The sequence below is a fragment of the Balearica regulorum genome, chromosome 6 (assembly GCF_011004875.1).
Source record: "Balearica regulorum gibbericeps isolate bBalReg1 chromosome 6, bBalReg1.pri, whole genome shotgun sequence".
Classification (NCBI taxonomy): domain Eukaryota; kingdom Metazoa; phylum Chordata; class Aves; order Gruiformes; family Gruidae; genus Balearica; species Balearica regulorum.
The window spans coordinates 5834038-5845856 of record NC_046189.1 but is presented as its reverse complement, the minus strand read 5'-3'; the positions used below and the strand labels follow the sequence as shown (position 1 = coordinate 5845856).

Below are 11819 nucleotides of genomic sequence, written 5' to 3'. Positions count from 1 at the left end.
CTGACCCTGTGGTGCTTAAAGAGCCCTGCGGGGTTTTGGAGCCCATTGCAGCAGACCCTGTGGGGTGTAGGGAGTCCTGCAGGGTTTGGGGGCCCCTTGTGGCTGGCTCTGGGGGATTTGGGGAACACTGAGAGGTTTAGGACCCCTTGCAGCTGGCTCTCTGGGGCCTAGGGGCACTGTGGGGTTTTGGGGTGCCATGTGGCTGGCTCCATGGGGTTTATGGCCACTGTTCAGTTTGGTTCGGCTGGCTCTATGGGGTTTGCAGGCCCTGTGGGGTTTGGGGCCCCTTGCAGCTGGCCCTGGGAATTTTGGGGTCTTGTGAGGATGGGCACCATGCAGTCAGCCCTGTGGGGCTGGTTGCCCCATGGGTGCGGTGTGCAGGTGGTGGCAGAAGGTCAGGCCAAGGAACATGTGTTGAGTCTTGCTCCTCTTCAGCAGCAGTAGTTCCTCACCCGGGTTGGAGCCAGGCTTGGACAAGTGACAGGGGCTTTCCTTTCCTGTCCTCTGCCGAGCCGCTCTGTCTTGCCCGTGCCAGCTGAGCCACCGCATCCTCGTGACTGGAGGGTAGGTCCTTATGACTTGTAGCCCCTAGCAATGTAACTTGTCCTCCTGTTTTTCATCCCAAATGCCACGTAGCTGCGATGCCCTGGTGACAGGGTCTCCCTGCAGTCCTGTGGTGGTGTGCCCCTGTGCAGCCAGCACAGGGTAGCATTCGTTGGGCTAAGTTGTTCTTGTGTGCTGTATTTCTGAATCCAGGCCTTGCTGCCTTTCTGCCTGGTGTAACACTGTGCACAACTCCACTTTGCCTGACCCTGTAGGCCTGAGATGGGTTGTGACATCCCTGCCTGGGGTCTGGCTTGCTGAAGTGCATGACAGGCACAGCTTTGGGGCTTCCCAGCACTTCTAGCTCTGCAGGCTTGCCTGTGCTTCTCCTGGGGAAGCACAAATAAATGTGGCTGAGGTTGAAGCTTTTGGTGGCTTGTAGAGGTCTAAGTGCAGTGGCACTGCCCCTTGTAGGAGCTGAGTGGTTTGGGGGAAATAGCTGCTCTCGGAATTTTCCTTTTGGTGGTCATTGAGAACATGCATGGGAATACATTAGGCTGCTGCATTTGTTTTTTGGGACAATTGTATTGTGTAAGGGATTCTGGTTTTCTGTCCATGTGTCCATTCTTTATTACAATCTGTAAAATCAGAGCTCCAAGAAAAGAAAAAAATTATTGTAGGAGATAGTGAGAAACAAGCAGAAAAGAGGGAATCCCAATTATATTTACTTTGAGTTCCTTTTTCATTCAGCTGTTCCTTGTTTAGAGAATTTCAATTGTGTCAACATTGCCTTGCATTCAAGGCGGGGAGATGGACTGTGCAGCTTTAGTATTCAGAGAGGCAGCTCTAGCATCAGCAGAAATAACATGGGGTCTTCTGCTTAGAGCCAAATTCACAGCCCTGTATTATAGTCTTCCCTTCCATCTGCAGGTCAAAACAATATTCACTGCCCTCCTTCCCTCAGGCACAGTTCAGTATTAACTTCCAGCATAAGGTACATCATTTCAGGTTCAGTCTCTTTCTTTTGTCTTTGATTCCTCTCATATTTTTTTCTTTTTTTTTTTTTCCCCAGATCACTTCAAGGCGAAGATGCTTCTCCCAAATTATCCTGTCTCTTCTCTTGCCAAGGAGTTATGTTTCAGTATGTTACTTTCTAAATGGTTGCAGTCACTTAGGCTTCGATGGACCTGTTGCTGCCCAGGATAAATCCAGAGTATCTTACAGTGGCTGTCACCTGGAGCCCAAGTAAGTGACTCATGATTCGTCCTTAGTAACCTGCCCATGTAGAATAGGGAATGAAAGAAGGAAATGAGCCTGAGAGGGAAGCAGCTTCCATGTTCTCATTGCAATCCCAGTCACTCTGAGGTGTTTGGGGGTGGGGGCTTGTTTGTTTGCTTTGTCTGAAAAGGGTCATGCTGGATTCACTGAAAAAAAAAGGTGATGAAAGCAAATCTATTTAGAACACATCTAGAGACTAATTTTGTGTGGAAGCAGCTGTCAGAGTAGATGGAGAAAATGGTGAGAAAACAGACTCCAGTAGCCTTCCTGGCTGTCCCACCATGAAGTTAGCCCTATAAAAATCAGTTTCTGAAGTGACTCAATCAGTGGTTGAAAAGATGTCCCAAAATCTTTCTACTGGTGAGAAAAGAAATGTTTTATGTTCCACAGCATTATCTAAAATACAGATCCTTACTGAATTTTAGCAGCATAAGGATCCTGGCTGTTGGTGGTCCCTACTGGACAGGTAGCATGTCTGTGGGTCCTGTAGTCACATGGAAAAAATTCATGTTTCACAGTCCTCCCTGAAGAAAGCTTTAGGATGCCTGCATGTCTGCTCCTTCCTCATTCCAGTGAAGATGTGAATATCAAATCTCTGCCAGATGTTACAGCTGCCTACAGACTACTTGGCATCCTGCCTGAGGACTTGCTGAAAGGCTCCTACCTGAGAGGAGATGCCCCCTCCTGGGGTCACTGCCCTTCACTGGCTGTAGGCATCCATCAGTTCTGTAATCTCACCTACTGCTAATCTCCAATCAGTAGATGCCAAATTGGGCAGTGTAGGTGTGGACTTGCAAGTGGCCTTTCCAAAATGGTGGTTTGGCATCTACCCCTCTGCATAGCCTCCTCTCAGGGTCAGTTCAACCTCAGACAGTGGCCTCCATGCTGTGGACCATATGGGCTTGACATGGTAATCCCGTAATAATAAATGTGAGGGTTGCTTGTCCTGCCTTTGCAACTGCATGCTGTATGTGAAGGGGTGCAGTGAGGAAGGATAAGGTGTCCTTCGTGGCCTCGTTGCATATAAAAGGGGATTTGGGAGGCTCTGTGTGGAAGCACTCCACAGAGCATGGTCATAGTCACTGTGGGAATGTCCTGGAAAAGCTGTACAGACAAAGCACTTGGGTGGTGGGAGAGGTTTCACCTGCTGAAACATCACCGCAGGGATGTGTCTGTGTTCATAGAACTACTGAAATACGAAATTTTATGGACAGTTAAGAAATGTAATGCGAGTTGTGGCATTTATCTCCCCATTTCTGGTTTGTTTCTTTTTTGTGTTTGCTTCTTTGTGTTCAAGCTTCAGGCAGTACAGAGTAAAAGCAAGAAGCTTCCCAGCTGTGTTTTTAGCCTCTCTTACACATTATTTATTCAGCAGCAGCGTGGCTAAAGATACTACATATTTAGGATTGATGTCCAAAGCGTCCTAAGACATATGAAAGATCAAAGTCAAAGATGTACTTTTCCTCTTTCAAAATAACAATTTTGAATATCAGATGTTGTTTCAGCTGTAATGCTATGTATAAAACAGTGATAATTCTAGAAACTTTGCTATTTTTTAATAATAGGCCCATGTCTCACTGTATTTGATCTCAATAAAAATTCAAACGTGCATTAAGAGATTGAAGATCTTAGTGCCATTCTGAAGCTAAGCAGACTTGTTCTTGAAAGGTAAAGCAAGTGTTATATCCTGGCATTATGATGGTGAAATTTTTCATTTTAGAAGGATATCCAGAAGGGGGAAAAAAGCATCTTATTTTATTAGATTCTTTTTTTCCAATCCATAGTAAGCGTGATTGCAGATGGCATTGATTATTTTTCTTTTAGCAGCTTCTATGAAGAGATCAAAGTCTGAGTATTGGTCACAGAAGCTGAACTAAACTAGTCAATTATATTGATAGTATATCTGGGCCACAGCTTGCTTATATCCTGCCTGCATTTGTTGTGGCCAGATGTTAAGCAAAGTAGTCAACTAAAACCAGTCCTGACTCTACGTACACACACAGTGATGAGCTTTGAGCTAACAATTCCCATTCAGAAAAGAGATCTCAGAGATGTGGTAGGTGGTTCTGTGAAAACACCAGCTCACTGCTCCGTAGCAGGTGAAAGAAGTTGTTAGTTGTTAGCCGTTTCCCTTCCTAGTCAGTTGTTACTAGGAAGGGAAAAGAGCACAAAACTGAGAATACTGTTATATATGTGCATGGCTCACTTGCATGTCAAATACCATGTTCAGTTCTGATCGCATCTCAAACAAGATAGCAGAACTAGAAGGGGTACAAGTTCTAGAACTAAGTAGGCCAAAAAAAAGCTCATCAACTATATGGAATGGCTTATGTGGAATGGCTTATGTGCAAGGACTAAGTAGCCAGGCTAGGACTACTTAGGCTGGAAAAGAGACATCTAAAGAGGGTGTAGTAGATGCATAAAGTCTTGAACAGTGTCACAAATGTGAACAGGGGAAGGTGACACAGTGGCTTTCAAAGCTAGCAGACATCAACTGAAATAACTGGAGCGGCATTCAAAGGTGAAAGAGATTATTCATATAGTTAAGCTGTGACAGGGTTGTCAAGTAAAAAGATACCAATGTGCTTGTGCATGGGATGTGCCTGAGCCACCGACTTCTGGGAGGTATGAGACTGTTAGGGGGTGTTGCTGCATGTGTTTGCTAGTATACTGTTCCCTGGGGATCTGACATGAACACTAGTATTGGAGGATTTTGTCTGAGCTGGTGTGCCTGATACTGTGTGTTTATATTTTGCTTTGTGAAATGTTAGCCTGGGTAGAGCAGTTAATAGCCTAACAGCTTTGTAACGATCTGTCTCCGTGTCGGCAGCAGCTGCGTCCCACTTAAGCTACCAACACATCCTTGATTGCAGTGTAGCTGCAACTTGTGGCTGTGGCTTTACCCTGCTTTTTTGGGGTTCAGCCACTAGATGCCCCTGTCCCACAAGCAAGAAGCCGGAGGAGACCTGCTCTGCCTGGCACGGAGGGAAAGCGGAGATCAGTGGTTCTGTGCATCAGGCCAGAACTCTTTGGCGAAACGCACGTAGCAATCCTCTGTGACATTTTGCCATTTTCTCTTCTTCATGGACCATAAGATATCGACCTCCAGTGCAGTGGGAATCCATTCATTCTTAACAAAGGAGACGTTGGAGAGCAGACTCTGAGAAGAGGAAATCAGTAAGGGCTACTTGTGGGCAGGAGCAAAGAAAACCAGACAGGGAACTGCTGAGAGCTGGGTGAAGCATTCTGGTGATGAGGTATCTGGAAGACAGTAGGGTTTGCTGAGACTTTGATACATTTTGATCCCTGGACAGGACTGACATCAAGTCAGATTTCCTTTGCTTTGCTGTAATGACTAAAGCAGTTCTGCGTAGGACACTTGCATCCTTAATGCTGTCTTTAAAGTTCAATGTGAGGGTTGGACGTGATCACCAATGAAAACATGAGGTGGGTATGGCTGATTGCTCAGCCTGACTCTGTATTTGACATCTGTCTACCCCTGCGTTCACCTTTGCACATCTACAGGATGAGCAGTGCACAAGCGTGACTGATGACTTGTTTGCTTAGCTATGTGAACAGTTTGGGGTGGCAGTGACCAGGGTCTTCATGACACTAAGCAATAAATTTAGTCTTTACAGGTGATCTAAGGACTCTGAGGGGTGCTGAAAGGACCCTATTGTTTCATTTGGTACCCTATGAAGGTACCTTTTACCCCTTCCTAATAATGGGATCTGCTGTTGCTCAGAGTGTGCAAATGTCGGGGGTTTTTTTTTGGAAACTGTTGGGTGTCGTGTTTTTAAAGGACCTTCCATCTGGAGTGTCTATACCACCAGCAATTGGTACACCCAGGCAGCTTTGCAAGGTCTGTTCTGATCCAGCAGTGCTTTGGCACCTGTGCCAGTATCTTGATATTCATTCTCCACATTCACCTTTATGGTAATAGATTTGTCTAGATCTGTTCTGATCAGTAAATATGTGGCATCAGGTCCCAGATTTGCCGTTCTGGTACGTTTCAGATATCTGCTGTTTCTCAGAGCACCCATCACTCTCTGCAGCTCTCTGAAGATCACTCCTCCTGGATTCCCCATCGAGATCACCTATATTCCTGCCCCTGCTAGGCTTGTTGCTGACTGTTGTGTTTTTGTGGCTCTTCCCATCACTGGAGAGGGAGGTGGTGGCTGGCTCTGAGGAGGGACTTCTTCAAAGCTTCTCATGTCCTTCAGGAAAACTGGCTAGAGATCAATCCATTTAATGAACGCTGTGGCCAGCATTTTCAGACTTTAGAACCAAAAGGGAAGGCAGCTGGTGAGGAAGGAGAGATTCCTGTTCTGATGCAAAGCAAGTTGGAGCAGGTAGCGTACTGCCAGTCTCCAAGCAGTAGGAGACTGGCTATGGTAAAATCTGTGGCTCATTTTGGCCCAAAATGTTTCCTTGCAACTGGATTCCTAAAACTCTTCCTGTAGCTTACAGAGCCTCTTACAGCCGCTCTTCCCTCCTGCAGGTAGAGTCAGTGAGTCACACCCCTAGAAGAGGCAGGTATTCATTAGCATCACCTCACACAGTCCCTGTGCTAGTAATAGCTGTAATTGACAGTGTCAGTACACAGAAGCCCTGAGACAGCTTCTAAATATACTACTTTAAATCCTGCCCCCTGTAAATGTGTAATGCCACCTAATCAACCTAATTTCCTATAGATTTCTGTCTCTTGTTGAATACTCCAGAGGCTAATAAGCTGTGAACTTCTGTTGAACTCTTTTTGTCATGGTTCAGATGTTCAGAATGGCTCTTTGCAAAGACGTCCAGTGTTTGGTATGCCCCAAACGCAGCTGAGGGCTGCTTGGAGTGAAGCTGGGCTTGGAGTTACCTCAAATGTAGAGGATGGAGGTGGTCAGATCGTCCTTTCTGACACATGTTTAATTGTGTTGACAGTTTTATGACTGAACAGGGACTGCAGCGTTAATCAGTCATTAACATAAGCATGCTAGAAACTGTGGTAACAAATCTTTGTAGCTGGTGGGGATCTCAACAGGCAGGTCTCTTCTGCGTCTCTTCTGCGGCTGTGGTGCTGCGCTTGGTGCTGCTGTGTGCGCCCCTGAAGTTTACGCACAGCACAAATAGAAAACAGATCAGCAGGGCTTTTCCCAGGTGACCCTCGTACAGCTCTGCTGAGGCTAGACCTCACTGTCCCCCTGACTGAAACACTGCAGAAATGCAGGCTTGGGTGCACACCTGACCTTAGAGAATGCTATTTCATACCTTGGATGTGTCCATAACTCTGCATGCTTTGGGGTTTTTTCCCTTTAAAAAAAGCAAGCTGCTATGCTGAGGCTTTTGGAGGGAGGACTCATCCCGGCTGGCTCAGGGCCGGCACAGCTGCCTGTCACTCAGCCACAAGCCATGCTAGCAGTGCCAGGAGGCAGTGCCACGCTTTCTTCTCCAGAGAGTGACATCTCTTGATGGGTTGCTGCTTGGAACACGGGAACAGAGCTTGCTGTGTGCCGGAGAGTTTCTTGCTCTCCTTGTCTTTTATATGTTTTGCCATGTTTTTGTTTTCAGAAGAGCTTTTTAAAGCTTAGCCATTAAGGATTGAAAATATTTTGCCAACTCACAACGATGCTCAAAGCAAAGGGGCAGTTTCCCCACTACATTTTCAACCTCATGGCTTCCCACATTGCAAGAATAATGTTTCATCTCAGTTTGCTTTCTTGTGACTTCTCTTATGATGCAGATGAAAGGAAAAGAAATTAATTGCTCAGAGTATAGGTGTGTACATGTTGTACTGAAGATACTCCTCCTCTAGGATTCTGTTCTGCAATGAACTTATTTCTAATTTCTCATTTTCTAATTTCCCTTTCAAGGAGTTTTTGAAACAGTGTACAATGCAAACAAGAAGAAACCTGGTGCACAAGGAGGGAGCCTTCCCGGAGAAGAGTCCTGGATTTAGGGGCGTGCAGGTGTTTGGCAATTCAAATGTCTGCCACTCTGCAGATTATCATGTGCTCACTTTGCTAGATTAGTTGATGTTGTTTCCAGTTTGACTGACTAAAGATACATTGATATGATCCTTTGCAGACAAGCCTGTCCAAGAGGCAGGAGAAAAAGCAAGTGTGAAACCAGAAATTCCTTCATTTGGTCAGCAGCAATGCTGTGCTCAAGCCATGAAGTTCATGAGCTTCATTTTAGGTTTGTCTTGTGCTGAATGGATTATGCATGCAGGAAAAGCAATCACAGGCTTGCCTGTGAAGGACTGTGTGGATTTAGCTAAATAACACAGGTGTGGCTTCAGTGCCTGTATATTCTTCAGCCTTGGAGCAATATGATGGAAGTGTCCCATATGTATCATTTTAGGCATGTGAAGGGTGGGAGAAGGGTGTGCATAACACCACAGCATTTCCACTGTGGTGAGTTTGAAAGCTGATGACTGTCAAAACCTAAAGAATTTTTCATTCCTTATTTTGCTTGGATGATTTTTAGTTGTTATTTATTTGCCCTTTGAAGAAGCCTAAAAAGGGTTGCACTGTGACTTTTCCAGTGGGATGCAAGCAATGAAAGGATGAAATTCATTTCAGTTTCCCTCATGATCATTTGCAAAGTTGGAGAGAGTATATGTTAGCTGACTGGCAGGATGGATGGAAATGCTGTTAGGGACCTTTACTAGAGAGTGCTGTGGCTAATGTTATCAAAATGGGTGCTGTCCCAACAGAAGGAACATAGTAGCTTGAAATAGAGATTTATCACTTCTTTAGCTGCATCTCGTGGAACCCATTTCCCTGGAAAAAAGGCAGAATTGGCACCAGAAGGCAGTCTGAATTCTGCTCTCAGCAGCTATATTCATACCTGATATTGGGCTGGTGCTTAAACACAGGTCTCGATATTTCTTCCAAAATTTATTTTTTTTCCCTCCAGGTTCTTGCTACTGAAGCAGCAGCCCTTCCTGCCTCTCCCACCCAGTTATTGAATCTTCTTGTGCCTATGAAATTACAGTCCATCTGTTGTAGGAGGCTGATAATGAGAGAATGGTGGTAAACAGAAAACTGGAAGCATTCACAGCATACCAGCACTGCTGTTCTACCTGCTGGATTGCACAGGTAAATGTATTAAGGTCAGAGCTCTGATGAAGAGAATGTATTTTGCAAGGATGAGGTGTTGTGGTAAGGGTCAGGAGACGAGAAGGACTCGAGCAAAGCCAGAAATTTGTGTGAGTAAAGGTTTTAAGCTTCATGTGAATCAGAAGAATAAAAAGTTTGAGTCTTTTCCAAAGTCATGGCTTGAGACCAATTTCTTTTGCTGCTGATGCTGGAAATCAGACCCATGCTGCCCAAACTGAGCTTCCAAATTCTTCAAAGCACACTCCTGAGTGTGCTGCAGCTGCAGGGGGATTGCTAGGGGCAAAAGGGAAGGAGAGAGAGAGAATTAGATTGTCTGAAAGGTTAAATGTGATTGCAGGAGTGCATGACTGACTGACTCCCTGACTGGAATAGGGAAGAGGTAATACGTGAGTAAAGCACTCTCTTGCGGATGATGTCCCTAACAACATTTCCATCCACCCTGCCTACCAGCTGATACACTCTTTCCACTGTGTCATTTCTAAATATCGTGTGCTTAGTTCAAACGATGCTTTCTGTTTCTGTGACTTCTTGCTGCTCAGAGGCAGACTGTGTGAGGCTCAGACAGCAGCGAGTTGTATCCCGGTTATCCATGGCCCTTCTACATCACTTGGAAGCATTCAGCAGTGCTTCTTTACAAAGTTGTCTCTTGATAAGCTTTCTCACCTCTAGGAGTCTGGTTTAGAGAACTCATTTTCTTTTTTTTTTCTGTACCAGACATGATATGACACTTCAGATGCCAACACTTCAAATAGTCAACCTTCTCCCTTGCATCAGCTTTCATGTATCAGCTTTGGTGGTCCTGTTCTGTAGTCTGAGAGACTCCTGTGCAATAAGGGATGCATCTGATTTCTGGACAGCTGTCTGAGATGGAAATCATGCTTGTAAGAAGCCTATGTTACAGGGAGTGGATGCAGTAATATGCAGTTGTTCAGACAAAGCGGCATTTCAATGTATTTTTGTTCCATATTTGAACAACCCTGGGCTAGATTTGAACCAGTTTCACAGACAGCATGTCAGCTTACCATGGATGATAACAGCCAGTGATCTTGGATGCCTCACGGTATGGATACCTGCTATTTAAGTGTTCTTATTCTGAGGGGTCGGCATTTTTCAAGCCTTATTTCCTCCCTCAAGTCAGAAATGACAGACTGAAGCTCTTCTTGACCATGTGGCCTATATTAGCCAGCTCCTCATCTTTGCTGTGATCTCCAAAGCACATGCTGCTGTTGAGACCTCTGTGATCAGAGTAATGAAATGAAAATGGGCTGAATAGACAGTGTTGGAGTTCTTGGGTTAAATTCCTGAACGCTTACCTGACAGCATCAATTACTTCTTCAAACCTCTTTGTTCTCCTGATCTAAAAATGTTTTTTCAGTCAGTCAAAATCAGGTATCGTCTCCCCCTTCCCAGCTAAATGGCATACAGATCCATATAGCAAGAATTTGCTGTGTTATTTAAAGAGAGATCTCCATCCTCAGGCATGTATCTGCCTAATGCACATCTATCTGTAAGTTAAAGCAAATGCTTCAGTGCATAGCCCAGTGTATGACAGCCAAAGCTTTTTATCTTTTTTTTCCCCAGGGTAACCACAGGAAGAAAAAAAAAAAAGTGGGAGTGAGGAGAAGAAAAAAAGACAAACAAATTTTGCAAATCCTTCCAATCTGGAGCAGCAGGCATGAAGCAACAAGGAAAATGCTGATGGATCAGGGATGCTTTATATATGGTGAGAGGCCAAGGCCATGTTAAGTAACTCCTATGAAATGTTAACTCCTCCTCCTGCCAAAACCAGGAACATCCAGCACTGCGTAGACTGGTGCTAAAGGGTAAGAAGCTAGCCTGGAGAAATGTTGTGTATTTCCTTTTCAAACAGTATGTATATTTATACGAAAGGGAAGATTAATTCACTTTTATGCTCTTGAATTTAGGGAAGAAGCTTTCTGTAGAAAACTTTCTGTATTTTCTCATATAGGATACTTCAGTTGGAAGGGACCTACAGTGATCATCTAGTCCAACTGCCTGACCAATGCAGGGATGACCAAAAGTTAACGCATATTAAGAGCATTGTCCAAATGCCTTTTAAACACCGATAGGCTTGGGGCATCAACCACCACTCTAGGAAGCCTGTTGAATAAGGCCGAGAGATGATACTTTACCTAAATACTCGAGGAGTATTAGTGGAGCTGCTTTTTTCCTCAAAATGAGCCTAGCTTTAAGCCTGACCCAGTAACGTGCTGGGAACAATAAACCTGTTTTATTTGGCTTTTTTTGTAGTCCAATGAACAAGTAGCTGTCCTACCAGGGGTAGCTACTGTGAATCATATTTCAGAGTGCCTAGCTGCGAGGACCTGTTGTTCTAGGACATATATGTTTGTCTATAACATGCTCTTCTGATCTGGTGCTTATCCCTTCTGATGGATGCTTTCTCCCTCTACTCAATTCCTTACTTCCCTTCTGGGTCTCCCTAGTCACAGATTTGAGATCATGGACCACTGGATCGTGTGTGATGTGTCTGGCCAAGGTCCTCTCTAGATTTGGTCCAAGAAGGTTGGACCAAATGGTCTGTCCCAGGTCAAAATGTCCATGAAAACAATTTAGTCATAGAAGTTTTGATTTCAGTCAAGTTATATTTAACTGAGAAAAAAGGACTACTGAGTCAAGGAAAAATGACAAAACTGTGCAGTGAAGACAGTATGTGCCTGTGCGAATGCACATACACAGTTTTGTATGCATAAATTAGCAGCTCAGGGACGGTTTATGTTGTAGCCTTCATTCTAGATAAAAGCCTATTTATTTATAATCTAATCAAGGGCAAGGCAATTTTGTTTTCCTTTGCTACAACAAACACACTGGGGTATGATAACCTATCAAATACTCACCCGTGATAGAACT

At 44.6% G+C, this 11819-nt stretch overlaps 1 long non-coding RNA gene across 1 annotated transcript; it reads left to right on the top strand.

The window, feature by feature from the left end:
* The first annotated feature begins 440 nt into the window (after positions 1 to 440).
* On the top strand, positions 441 to 8827 carry LOC142602289 (uncharacterized). The gene is made up of 3 exons (XR_012835954.1): positions 441 to 564; positions 1616 to 1788; positions 8728 to 8827. It is a non-coding gene; the product is annotated as an uncharacterized LOC142602289 (long non-coding RNA).
* The last annotated feature ends 2992 nt before the right edge of the window (positions 8828 to 11819 follow it).